This window comes from Taurulus bubalis (assembly GCF_910589615.1).
Source record: "Taurulus bubalis genome assembly, chromosome: 17".
NCBI lineage: Eukaryota > Metazoa > Chordata > Actinopteri > Perciformes > Cottidae > Taurulus > Taurulus bubalis.
The window spans coordinates 13,000,227-13,014,673 of record NC_136605.1 but is presented as its reverse complement, the minus strand read 5'-3'; the positions used below and the strand labels follow the sequence as shown (position 1 = coordinate 13,014,673).

General features: G+C 43.6%; 1 long non-coding RNA gene across 1 annotated transcript in view; it reads left to right on the top strand.

Moving 5' to 3' along the window:
- Positions 1-14,447, top strand: part of LOC306749307 — a 52,014-nt gene that overhangs the window by 25,938 nt on the left and 11,629 nt on the right. Inside the window, exon 2 of the long non-coding RNA XR_013771179.1 lies at positions 9,713-9,774. This is a non-coding gene — a long non-coding RNA (uncharacterized lncRNA). The remainder of the gene's footprint in view (positions 1-9,712; positions 9,775-14,447) is intronic.

Genomic DNA, 14,447 nt, shown 5'->3' with positions numbered 1-14,447 from the left:
ATTTTCTGTATAGAAGCAGCTTTTCAAATGAAGGCGCATGAGCTCAGCTCTGCAGATGTTTGAATTAGTTTCTCATTTTATGACAAGCACATACCTGGAGCTCATTAAATGGGCTCTACAACACACTTCCCTCTCCTGTCATTTGCAGTAATGTGCAAAAAAGATAATAGTGCTGCCCGACAACGATGCTCATTGTTGAGGCTTGCAGCGAGACCTCGCATCTCGAGGAAATGGAACTGGCTGCGGCTAGCCGCCCCACACAATAAAGCTCCCAGGAGGACCTTTTCAGTGCCGGGGCGTTCCACGATGGTCTCACCACTCTGGCCGCATCCGTTTGCCTGCTTCTGAGCTCCTCTGTGTTGTCATACATACATTCAAAATCACACACACCCACATACACACACACAGAGCAGAAGAGACAACAGTCAAGCTATTGTCTTGTCTTGCATATGATGGACTCAGAACGCATTTCTGATCTCAAAGTATGAGCTGTGGTTTAGTGTAAGACAGTTGTTGCTGCCACTTTATGTCAAGATGTCTCTTTAACATGTCAGCCAGCCTTCACCCAACCTAAAAGTAAGATGCATAAGAGTAATGACACAGGAGACAAATGGCTTTGAGAGAGTCCAGGGTCATTATGAACAAGGCTGCATACCGTTCTCAGGAGCAAATGTACTCCATACTGGATGAACAGCAGGTAACCGCTACTTCTGTTTGGTGGCTTTTGTCCACAAAGATCAGATGCTATTGTAAAGGCCGTCTGTATAAATCCTTGTGAGATTATTTTTCTATTACATTTTATGTTCTGAATTGATCTCTAATGGGGCTGAGTTCAAAGACGTGAAGAGGATATTTCCTGCTGTCTCAGGACTTAGTGCGAGTTCAAAGCCTTCCAACTGTTGACAGCAGCTGGTCTTCTCGGGAGCTCTGACTTTGTCGGACCGTATGAAAAGAAAAGCGACTACTCAGCTTTCGTCAATCCCCAACAGGACAACACGATCATCCCCCCCTCCCCCAAGTTTTTTTTATGATTTAGACAGTATTAAGCTGTCTGGAGAGGTTTCAAAGCATCCCTCTTCCATCTCTGAATCTTGTTGCTTCTCTTCAGTTCATTTCTTTTCCAGTCCCGGAGACGGCCGTGCCCAGAGGCAGTGTCAGTGCTTATATTTGTGATTTTCTTGGCAGGGGAACAATACTTTAGTTTAGGCAGTGCATTCCTGATTATTGACACACTTTGGTATGGAGGAGGATTAGCGAGCGCCTCGGCTTTCTGATTCCTTTGCATTGGCTTGTGAGCAACACCTGGGCGTATCCATGACGACGGGCATCGCAGCGAACAGTGATTTCTCCACCAACCGGTTCGACAGAGAGTCTGCGGTGATGCTTGTGCAAGGAGGGTCACTTCAGAGAGGACAAGTGGGGAATGTTTGCTTGACACAAAGCACAACGTGAGTCCTTGCAGAAGTGCCCGGCTACCATCAGAATGTAGTGTTTCCAGCCAATAAAAATAAAAATCATAAAATGTGTTCATGCACAAGTTTCTATCCGGTATGTTCAGTAGGAAAAAAAAGCGTTATAGGGTGGCGATGGCGGTTAATGGTTTCCTGCAAGAAGAGCTGGTTGCATTCTGACAGTCCTGATTACCTTTGTCCGGCGAGCCCGCATGAGGTCTGTAGGGAGATGTCCTGATAGCTGAGACTGAGGCAGCATTGTTAGCCGACGAGCAGTTGGCTGAGGGTCTCCTAATGACCTGCTCCTCAATCTTATCAGCAGGAGCCCACAAGAGCCGTATCAAGCATCCCGGTAAAGACTTCCACTGACATCATGGCCTTTAGGTTCTACACCAGTTATAGTTTCACCTAGTTTCACACCGGAGCATTGACAATACCAGAAAAGGGCACTTTGTAGCAACCTAGCCTGAGATCACTCTGGATCGGTCCAGAGACCGGTTTGTAATCCCACAGACTCTCACTTCACTCTTGTCCAGCAGCTGGGAAGCAAGACATGTATTCATGGGCAAACTGTAACCTACATTGCACATTTTCTTTTTCGACAACTTCACTGCAAAACGTTCCCTCTGCTCCGATCGCCAACAGCTGTCTGCCAGTCTCTCTCTCTCTCTCTCTCTCTCTCTCTCTCTCTCTCTCTCTCTCTCTCTCTTTCTCTCTCTCTCTCTCTCTCTCTCTCTCTCTTACTCAACCACACACACACACACACACACACACAATCATATGCATCATGGTTGATGGACAAATAGAACAGGAGTACAACTGGACTGACATTTCCGACTCGCCAAGGCGTGCAAATCTGGACTGGAACGATTCCTGATCCGTAGCGGATCAACAACAAGTTTCCAAATTCAAACATGTTGTTGATCACTTGCGGCCTCATACCAGCCAGTTAAGAGGAGTTAGGAGTCAGCAGTGAATGGCGGTATAAAACAGTCAATAAAATGTGTTTTTCAGAATAGTCTGAATCACCGAAACCATGAGAAGTCCATGAGCACATAGTCATAAATCTGCCCCAAACAGTATTAGGCTGATGGGTCCAGTCGTATTTGAGATTAGCGGTGGATGGACAGACAGGTGTGCACACACACCTGAACGTACACACACGACCAAACACATAATCTACCCCCAGGCGTGAGAGAGAGAAACCACATATTGTCTTGTATCAGTTAGGATTTGACTAACTATGTAAATGTGTCCTCCTAAGGAACGTGGAACTGGCGATTGAGACCATAAACTAATGTTTACCATGTATACTGAGCAAGTGAGAAGTAGGGTCATTTTCTCATAGACTTCCATACAATCAGATGTTGGCAACCGGGGTAGTCGCCCCCTGCTGGCCAGCAGAGAGATGCAAGTTGTACGATACTTCCCCTTTGGCTTCACTTGGCAGAACCGGAGGTTGCCGCCTGACAGAAACCCGGGATGCATGATTTATTTTGTTGAAGACGTGTTGGAAGTCATGCCTAATTTTGGAATTACAATACCAGAGGCTCATCTCAGTGTTAGAATGATGGACACATTTGTCAATGTTTTTTTATTTTAAAGAACATGTTCAGTCCTGGCCTTTTTTTCCAGGAATATTTTGGCAACACTCTACGATGAGGTTGATTGATTACTGTAATCTGTCGAGTGGTTGTTTTCCTTTCCGGAAGATTAAAAAAAATCATCATGTCAATCTCATCAACGTAGATTTAGCTGAGTAGCTTATTGTGTTTTTCATTGTATTATCTTTTACATATCATACAGTATTTGTTGTGTTGAGTTCAAATGTCTCCTCACAGCCTTTCTGCTCAATGCTTAATAAGCTTCCTTGCAGGACTCAGCATTAGTTTCTCCCTTGAAGTGTAATTCAAGAGTCGGTTCATTTAGTATCCTTTCCTGTAGATATGAATGCCTGTGGAGGAGAAAACAGTTTGTCCACATCAAGTTACTGTCCATACGTCCCAGAGGTGACTGTAGTCTACAGCAGAAACTTTATCTCAAACTGTTACTAACAGGCGCTGATAAGTGAGGTATTCGGTGCATTTGACAACCCCGTCGTGTGCAATCAGAGGCGATGTCTTTGCAGGCCAGACAGCTGGCAAACTGAATTTCTCCAACCAACTCCATGTCAGCTCACCTGTTGTGTATACCGATTTCGAATGATAATTGTTCATCACTTTTGCATTTATAATTGTTTTTCTACACACACAATTGTTTGTATCACCTCCTGTGGAGTGAAGGAAGCTCTCAAGTAATTGCAAGACTATAATTACAGGTCAATAATCATATAATCACTAATCTTATAAGATAATCACTCATAACTGTTACCTCCCTGCTTAATATTCCTAAATGTTGTAATAATTTTCAGTCCTTTACTTGGCAACAGCAACAACAAAAGAGAGTCTAATACAATAATAATGAACACCCTGAAAAGGTCATCTGAGAGTATGCGTAGTTGGCTGCTGAAAATGGCGCATCATTTGTGAAAGAAAACAAACAGGAAATGTTCATCCTGATGGCTGAGATGTCAAGGAGAAAATGGAAATGGGAATAATGGAAATGAAGGCTGAGCAGAGTGGAACCGGACCTAGCCTGTTCAGGAGCCCTCTCACTCACAACAAGTGGTTTTGTTTGGCACTGTCCCTTTTGTTGACACTGCGAGGTTCTCATGCCTATTAGGTTGCTGTCGGCGAGCGGGCACCACGATGACATGCCCGGCACAATGCCACTGGCAGGCTGTCATTGTCACTCGCGATAGTGACTGCTTGCATGATTGCAATGTTTCATTATAGAGTAGCTGTATTAATAGATGATACACCTGTACTGTTTAGTCATTGTTCCATTGTGACATCACGAGCGTACCTGACGCCCTGCCCTGTCTTGCAAAGTTTCATCTGAATATTTTTTTTATGTGTGTTAGCTTTGTCATGGTGAAGAGGAAGTCCTGTATATTCCTTTTTTTCTGATGGCTCATCCCTGTGAGAGCACTTGGGCGCTGAACCTTTTCGGAAACAAAATTCCCCTTGCCAATACTGAAGAGTGCTACGGGCTTTAACCGTAATCTTATGGTGTGAGGCAGCGTGGGAACTTTGGTGAACTTCCTGACCCCACGCACTACCGCGGCACATTGACCCTCATCACGTGACAAAGGAATGTTCCGCATCTTTTGTTTTAACATCCACGGCACTCATGGAGTTGAGAGCATTTTTGCATACTATAGAATGATTACGAGCTTGGCATTTTGCCTCCCCATTCTCCTCCAGTGTTATTCCCAAACAGGATTTGCAGGCTGCTCTCTCCTGCACCTTTTAAATCACTTCAAGCGCTACTGAAGCCTTTTTCACCCAAAGCGGGCACCAATCTAATGGCATCATTTGGGCCAGCACACATCGAGAGAATCAACCCCTTTTTTTCTGTGCTTAAGGTTTTGTGAACAGCGGAAAACAAAAGACCGGCCCAATGAAGCGCATCTTTGCTCGCGGGCTGAATAGAGGGGCCCCTTTCATGGCTGTTTATGAGCACCCCTCTTCAAAAACACACATACAAATCACATCGAGTTCTCCCAATGGCTCCTCTGATACGAGGATGATGGCAGGGAGGGGAGGGGGCTGGAATCTCGTGGAGCCTCTTTCCCCTTTCATATGTTGGAATTGATGGATTTCCACCCAGTGTCACCCCCAGTTTTACTATCGGATCCATCATTTTGTTTTCATGGGCTGAATCACATGTTACATAAGGCCACGTTCAGCAGCTTTGCTGAAAACATCATTAAAATGCTTCATATACCAGATACTGGACAGAAGGCAGCCGTTGACAGAACTGCCTTTGGTGTTTCTAAACCTTTAGATGCAATTTATGGGGAATCTCGTGATACTCATGGCAGTGTGCAAAACGTATTTTCATGATTAAGTAATTGGCTGCTATTTTCATAATTGATCATTTTCAACATAAAATAGAAAACAATTGTCAGCTTTTCTAATGTGATTATTTGCTGCGTCCCCTTATCTTGCATTAAAGTTAATTAAATAGTGTTTGTGATTTTGGACTGTTGGACAGTCACCTTGAATTGTGAATGACATTTTCACAGTCATGTGTTATGAACCAAACAATTCATCGATTAATCTAAATAGATAAAAATAATAAAAGGTGGATTAAACAAGAACTAATTACTGCCTTGATTTTTTCCTTAATTAATGTGGAAAATGTCAGAAAGGTTAGTGACAAAACCATTTAAATTTCCCCGAGCTCAGGGTGACCATCTGACTAACAATCCAAAGTTAATAATTTTACTATGATATCCAAACATATTTTAGAACGTGTAATGCATGAATAATGTATGCTACAGGTTGTTTGAATCAATAGTTAATTTTTATTTTAGTTTTAATTATTGCATGCAGCTCTAGCTTGGTGCACCAAAGTTTAATAACGGTAAGTCCAACTGTAATTCTGTGGTTTATATTAAACCACAGAATTTACAATTGGACTTAATTACACTTTGTTGCACCACAATGATCATAATCCTCCCCAACGAAGTAGACCTTCTTGTAACTACCTTTTCCGCTCTGTGTCATATCTTGTTCAACAGGTAGGGTTTGATGGACAGGAGGAATGCAGGCTGAGGGATTTGTTTTGTAATGGCACTTCATTCTTTGGGTGTTCTTAAGCAAACAGAGCGGCGCTATGTCCTGTTTTTACGGGTTTCACACGTCACTGTTCAAACTCTCAAACTGGCTGGTCCCCAAGAGTACATGGAGGAGAGCAAACAGCGCTCTAATACTTCACCACTATGACCTTCTGCTAACTTTATACACACACACACACACACACACACACACACACACACACACACACACACACACACACACACACACACACACACACACACACACCTTCTCCTAATGCAGTCAGACCATGCTTGTGAAATGTTCGTTTCCATCTCCGGTTTTTGTGGTTTATTAGTTGTGCAACTGAATGAGATAAAGCAACACAGACCAGCATAATGTTGACAAAGATCAAATCCGTGCTTTAGCCTTGGAGGGTTGATAAAACACAAGTGTGATGAAACCGAGAAAATTCAGCTCAATTTTGGCCTCAGTTCACAGCTTTAACACTTTTTCTGTTTTTATTGTATTTAATGAAGGACTTTCCATTGTCTACATTATAGGGATATACTTCTTTTTTTTTTAAACATGGGTTGTATTAATATGGGTTTTGGGTGCTGTGTGTCGTGTTTAAGTAGCATACGAGTTTGCCGTCCTAATTGAGTGCTGCTTTAATGTATTTGGGTCAAAGGCACGGAAAATAAAAGGGTGGGAATTCTGTGGGAAAGTTTGAAAGCTCATAAAGTGATGGATTTCCAAGTGCTCCCTAAATTCCAACAAAATGTATCGAAACAGTAAGATGTCTATTTTTATTAATGGCACGGAAAAATATAGAGGAAGCGTGTAGTGCTCCCTGGTTGGTGCACACAACGGCGTCTCGGGCTGATTTAGTTTATGTAAGCATGTGTGAAGTAGTGCGGTGCGTATGCGTCTGGACTTGTGTGTCACTGCAGTGTGTCTTTATAGTACTGCCAAGCTCCCCGCCATGTTGTCCTTTTATACAAACAGAAAGGAACCAAACAACACCCACTGCTTCTATAGATCCCTCTGCGATCCTCTCTTTAATGTGCTTTTTCTTTCCGCTTGTTTTAAATCTGTCTCTGATATACAAGGCATTCCTTTGTGGTTGTGTAACATGATTTGACGCGAACAGAGAGTGAGGGCGAATGAGGCAGAGAGGGAGAGAGGGAGAGGTTTGTCCTGCTGGGTTTCATGTCCTACTGTGCGCTCATATTTCTCAGCCCGCTTCACGGTTGTGGGTAGCTGGCTTATCGTTGGCCTCCTCAGCTCTTTACGCCATGCGTGGCCTGTGTTAATCTCTCCTGTGTACAGTAAACCGCCCCTAATAACCCTGCACACGATTAAAGCCAACATCTTAATAATGGCCTGCCTCATTATCAACTCACACTGGGACAATGAGTGTTTCGACCTCACCTCTGTAATCCTTCATATGTGGCTCAGAAATAAGACGACCCGCCTATAAATAACCATAAATCTGGGAGCTTGTCTGATTTTCTCATTTTAACAATCAACAGTTTTTTTTGGGGGGATTTCAACATGAAGTAATTGTTACTAATGAGTCATATAATGTTCTGCTGTTTATGAAAAGACAGGCTGCAACAATAGGAGAGAGGTGCAGGACTGAATGTATGGTGTTGCTCTAGAGGGTGCTGTTTACTGAGGAAATGTACGGTCTCTCCCTTCATCCCTGCTGCTCTCGCTCAATCATTCTCGAGGAAAACATTTAAAAACATCCTATTTATTGCTCCTACAGTAGCAGATATCATTTTCAAAATTGATGGATCTGATCAGATTCAACTCTCAAAGGAAAGTGAAACGAATAATACGAAATATAATCAATAAAACAGTTTCTTGAAGGAAAGATTTGTCGAGTGTGTGGTATTGTGCTGCAAGGCTTCTTTGACATGACATAAGGCCATTCTAATCCTTCTGTGTGTGTGTCTGTGTGTGTGTGTCCTTCTCACCTGTGGCTCCCACTCCACACGTGTGCACACACCCACACACACACACAGACACACAAGCGCCTGCAGATGTTTACACAAGTTTCACACAGCCAACAAGGGGAGATGATGAGCTGTCCGTCAGACCTCCACTGGCAGAGCGGAGATGAGGAAGAATGTGTCCGTGGTGACGGTTCCACCTGTGCTGTCTGTGGTTTCCTGCGGCGGTATGGCAGCGTGTAATCCCTAACATCGCCTGTGTTTATGCTTGTGTTTTAGTTACGGGCCTGATACTCGCATGCTTTCGAGCTTAGATGGGACTTCTGCTTCACTTACTGCTCAGCCTGGCCCAGGGGCATCCTCCTCAGCCCGCCACACACAGCCTCATCAGCATGTAGAGAACAGTTCACAAACACAGTAGCTGCTCTCATACATCCTTTATTCCCTTCATTTGTGTACAGTCAAGTGTGCATTCATAGAAAGTTAGGTTTGTTTAGTTCTCCATTGCTGCATATCAAACAAGAGACTGTTCTGTTAAAAGTTGTTATGTAAAAGATAACTCGTGCCCAAACTCTGCTCTAAATTTAGAATGTGCAAAACCATATTATTCTGTTGATCTGGTCTTGGATCGCCATAATAAGATAATTTACGGGGAACATTAAATTGCGGTTGTTTCCTCGTGTGCTCAGAGTATTTGAGGAGGTCTTTTTTTGTTGTTTTATATGGTTTGTATTTCGTCATGAGTGACGCTGGCTGCACCACTGAGGTCATAAACGGGGAGGAGAAAGTTCCAGTGCCAGCGCCTGAACTCACTTTTTATTTTAGTAAATATGCTAAATTTAGAGCTCAGCCGCGGCCAAAGGTTCGTCCCAAACTCCCTGAATGACACACCTTTCGAGAAGTGACTCTCAACATCTGCTATTTTTATCACGATCGCACTTTTTCCCTCTGTTTTTGTTCCTTTCTCACCTCTCTTTTTTTTCCTCTGACCGACACATTATAAATGAGTGCTGTTTTTCATTTCTAAGTTTGCTTTGGTAGATTCTTATTATGGAGATACCAATTCCCACTAAAAGGAACGACATGCTGAAGCAGTGTTTGTGAACATCTTGTACGCAGTGAGAACCAGTAACGGTTCCTCTCTGCACACCCTCCCAACACCGCTGCCCAGTGAATGCTCTGCTGTAATGGTGGCATTTCAACACTTTCAAAGTAAGATGGCAAATTGCATATTGGGATTTGCTTTGCCACCATGACAGTGCATTAAGTGACAGCCTATGCTGGCTGAGAGAGAACCGTACACTACATCTAGCCTATTATAAGAACAGCATTTATTATTTGTGGTGCTTCTTCTGTATGATGTGACATTGATGAGATCTGCCTGCCGCCCCGTCTGTTATTTCTGCCCCTGACCCATTATTGTTAAGCGCCGCTCTGCTTCACGGTAAAGTGGTCAATGTTTGGGAACCTGGTCCTGTGGGTTGAGACTTTTAACCATTTTCCATTCGTGCCTCATATTACATGCTCTAACACTGTTTTACCTAAATGAACCCAGCTGGACAAATGGAGTTAGGAGTGAAGCAGATATAGCAATGGAATACTATATGCTGTAGTTTTATGAAGTGACGTTTGTCCTCTTTTGATTTTTTTTTCACAGTGAAGGAATCCAAGTTCTTGGAATGAGATGTCAACCTTTAATTGCTTCCCAGGGAATTTCTGGTGAGTAGCCTATATTTTTCTAAAGACTGCAAATAGTCTCAGCAGAAGTTTACAGGAGAGAACTGAAACACCACGAGCACACTATGGCCGTGGCCTTACCCGTGTGTCCCGGCTTAGTGGCCATAAGGTGATGTTGTGTTCTTATTTTCTCCAAAGAAAATGTGTCAAACACCAGCTCAGGTGTGTTGGATGTTTTCACTATCTGTAACAAAGTGGATGTATGCCAGAGACTCTAAGTGTTACTATTCTTTCGGCTACTATATCTCACGACATTTGTCACAAATATGAATTATTTAGCTTTCACATGAAGAATATATTTGTTGTGATGTACCAAAGAGATTGTTTTCATCCTGATAATGTTTTTTTTAACGCATTTAATCACACAGTTTCTTAGAAGCACAGCCATCAGCACTGTTTTGGGACTGTGCTGTAGCTGCAGTACTCAATGTATTTAGCCCCTCTCCCACATCCCATCAGCCCCCCTTCCTCCCTACTGGTGCCCCCTATCCCTTACTCCCTCATTCAGCTGGTCCACCCTCTACCGACCAGTGTGTGCCTGTCAGCATGTCACCCCTGGGTGATGCCCCTCTCTCAGCCCCTCTGGGCCCTTTTGACTCCGCAGCACTCCGTGTTTGCCCAATCATTTGGGAGCCGGATACGGGGATGAATTGTTAACTACAGCGGGTCGGCCTGTGCCCCACAACCCTGCTGTTGACTCATCTCCATGGCAATGGGGCAGGAATTTGTTTTCTCTCTCGTGTCCGCTGCCAACCAGCACCCCGCCACAAGTGCCCCCCTCTTCTCTTCATTCTCGTCGCCTGTGAGCGTCCAATCAAAAGGCAGCTGAAAGGAAGTCACATGGTCAGGAAGTGTCGAGGGTGCATCCCACTGAGAGAAGCGCTGCTGTCACTCGAGCTTTGCTCTACTCTCCTGGGAAAGAATGCCGAAGAGGAAAAAGAAAGTAATTAAGTAATTAATTTGAAAAGTTATTGCAGTCATTGATGATCTCACGACACACACGCATAAACGCACACAAATCACAAATGGACACTACCAAGGAGGCTTCGTACATGCATCTGGTTTATAATGTGCTGCTTAGTATAAAATGCATTGGCCTTCGTTAAAATATCTCATCTTCTGGTTAGTTTTGCAATTCAATAATTAAGAGAAACTCTAAACTTAGCAAGCCTGCCATACACATTCTAGATGTGTACCAGTCTATTTCCACATGTCACACAGCTCGGTATCAACTACAAAGAGACACAGATCTCCTGCATTTCTCATTGCTTTGATTTTGGTCCCCAAAAAAAAGCTCCCTAAGATGAAATGTGTCGTATTTTCTCTATATTGATGCAATTTTGAGCAGTTTGATTCCCATCATTGCCTCAACATATCAAAGCTCAAGTCTGTGTGTGTGTGTGTGTGTGTGTGTGTGTGTTTGCCCTCGCAAGAGTTATTAGCTTAGGGCAGGTGAGTGTTTGCCTACCCGTCTCCCTTTATGAAGTGGGTGTTTGCCCAAGGAATGCACCACGTCCGATTTGTCATTGACTCTTATTGTTCGGCTCATCCAACTGGTGCCTTGGGGTTGAGCTGCACTGCGCCCTGGCAAGTGAGAAATATGTGCTTTTCTTCCTTTTTTTCTTCTCCTCTCTTGCTCGGTGTATTCACACGTGTTCTTGGAAGAAAATTTGACTCGGTGGAAAAGTATTAGGATGGTGAATGCATTTAGAATGAAAGTGAGATGTGTCCAGACATTTTTTATCAAACAAAAGAACAATTGTTCATTGTCACCAACTTGAGAGAATTTACAAAAGTTTTGATGAAAGACAGGGTTTGAGCTGTTCGTCCGTAACTACATGGAACGTTCTTGTTTTGGACCCGGATCAGTTCAGATAGAAAATTACACAAGTCGTCACTCTTTAATTATGCATTTTGTAAACTGAAGTGAGAAAAAAGAGAAAAGGTATGACGTGATTGAGAGGAATTACTTCTAACCAGGCACATCCTGTAGATACATATGAACCTCGATGAGCAAAGTTGGCTCCCTCGCTTTGTGGTAATGAGGAAGCCTCAGCAAACTAATCCCTCCCACTGCACTTGAGTGGTTAACAGAGTCATTACAAATGGCATGTGCAGCTTTTCATGCTTGTTTATTTCCAGAGGGTTTTAATCTTTAATAACATCTTATGTAGCAACGCTTTTGCTTGCTTTCAAGTCACTGTTTGTTTAAGTTTGTGGATTTCTGTGGGTATCTGTGTAAAAAAAAAGGTCAATGTTAGTGCTTGTGCGAATATATTTAGTATATTTGAATGTGTGCGCCTGTGTCTGTTTGTGCGGCTGTCGTCCTGTGCCACCATCTGGGTGGTCCTCACGGCTGGTTTGATGGTAATCCCCCTGTCCCATAAATCAGTGTCCGGGCTCGGGCCGGGAGCTGATGCTGTGTGACCACTGGAGCGAGGGGCTTGAGGCACTAAGCCGAGACCCCAGCCGCTGCCCTGGCCCGGCCCGGCCACACGTCAGCTCTCCACACCACCTTTAGAATAACTCGTCATGCATGGCTGACTTCGGGAAACTGCCTCAGCTCCAAGTCCATACGAGCCACCAACAACATAAGCCATAGTAGCAAAGGAGGGCACACTGTAGCACCAGAAGATACAGTTCCATGACTTATAGCCGGAACAGCTCATGACTTGAGCCTTTCCCTCAATATCCAGGTTTTTAAAACTTGGTCATTATGGATAATATTCTTTTTGCAATTTTAAAATATTATTTCATGTATTTACTGAAATAAGATTTGTTTGTTGTGACCGGTGGCTTCTGATAGCCTCCCAGAAAGCTGATCTCAGTTCAAATGTTTCTGACTGAAAGTGCTAAGATTAAAGCCACATCTTAGTCTTTGTAGGGCCTATACCTCTCTCTGGGAATGAGGAGGGAGGATGAAGGCCTGTTGGAGCCGTCTGGCTTGCATACAGCTCTCCGCTGAGCTTTTATCTAGGGAGATTGGTTGCAGCTCTCTCCGGACCCCAGCTCCCGGGGAGTGCACAGTCCTGAGACCTGTGGCATTAATAAAGATAATGCTGTTTGGAATAATAACAGCCAATTCTGCCAAATAGAGGAGAGAGACAACAGAGTGGAGCGGAATACAAAAGAAGCCAAGATGAAAGGCTGAAACATATGCCTGTGCACCTCTCTGGCTCTCTTGTGGGAATTGATGGAACCGTTATCAGCATGTTCGCACACAAACAGCACTGAGAGGGACACTATGCCGATTTTGACCCTCGGGTGCCATGACGCAGAAATGCAATTTGTTCTTTTGTCTGCCTAGATCACAGAGGGAGAGCAGTGACTTGTCTTTCTTTTTATTCTTACTTCTTTTTTCTCCTCTTGCTCCCCTCCTTTTCATTCTCTCTGTACCCCATTGCCTTGAGTGAGTGCAATTTAGTTTGTTGAGCAGGTGGTCTTTTTTTCAATCTCACAGTGCTTTTGGCTCCCACCTCTGGCGTGTGGGGCTTTCAGCCGGAGTCAGTCATGTAGGCCAGGATTAGAGGGGTGGAGGAGAAGGAGGAGGAAGTCCAGTAAGAGTCTTCTTGGTATTGGCGACCTCAGCGCCCTGCAGTCAGAACCATGCAGAGTGCAGATTGAAAGAGTTATTTTGTTGCTAAAGCTCTCAGCCGCACCCCAGATGTCTTTTGTGCATGCCAGGGACATGTTTGGGGACAGGGTTAAGGCAACAGCGTCCTGAAGGCTTGGTGAGGCTCGGGGCTCAGCAGGTAAAGCTCTGTGGGCCAGACAGACGGAGAGGACAAAACGTTGTGGTCTCGGCACTTTTCCACCTTGAATCTGAACAGTGGAGCGGAACAAAATAGGTGGATTAGAGCAAAGGGAAGACATAGCTCTGAACACACACACACACGGTGAGATTAAGGCCTCCGAACATTCACCCAAGTAGAGACTTATTGGAGCATCTCATCTGATGTCACATAAGACAAAGGAGCTGGTAGAACAGATGGAGGGAAACATGCTGCGTCTGCATTTCCAGTGGACGCCCTCTCACCTCTTGCACACTTTTTCCTTTTTGCAGAAAACTGCACTGACCAAATTACAAACTGCTTTACTTTTGATCTCTGTTGTATCACACTCTCGCTAATGTGCCGACCCTGTTACTACTTAAAGGAATTTATGACCCACTTTATCTGTCCAACATTCCTCTGCAATAATCTCCATGGTGACACTTTGACAAGTAATCAATATTTGTCAATAATGCTAAACAGGTGTGCTGCTCTGCTTTCTTTCTTGTGTTGACTTGTGTCATAAAATCCTTTCTGCCCTGAAGCATGAGGACTTTCCAGACACTCAAATATTAAATCTCATGGAGTGATACATAAAAGTATCGTCTGTTTCCCTCGTTTTTAACAAAGTTATTGGCAAGTTGTGTCACATTGGAACATATTAAGGCCAATATATTAATCTAGAGCTACCAATTTGATTCGATTATGAATCTGTCTTAATTATTTTTACGATTTAATCTTTTAGTCTGTAACATTTAAGGAAAAAGGTGAAAAAAAAATAGTTACCATTCCGATATCAACTTTTCTGTTTGAACAAGGTTCCTGAACCGAAAGATGTTGAATTCAAAATTACATGAAAACAGAAAAAAGCAGCATATGATTATT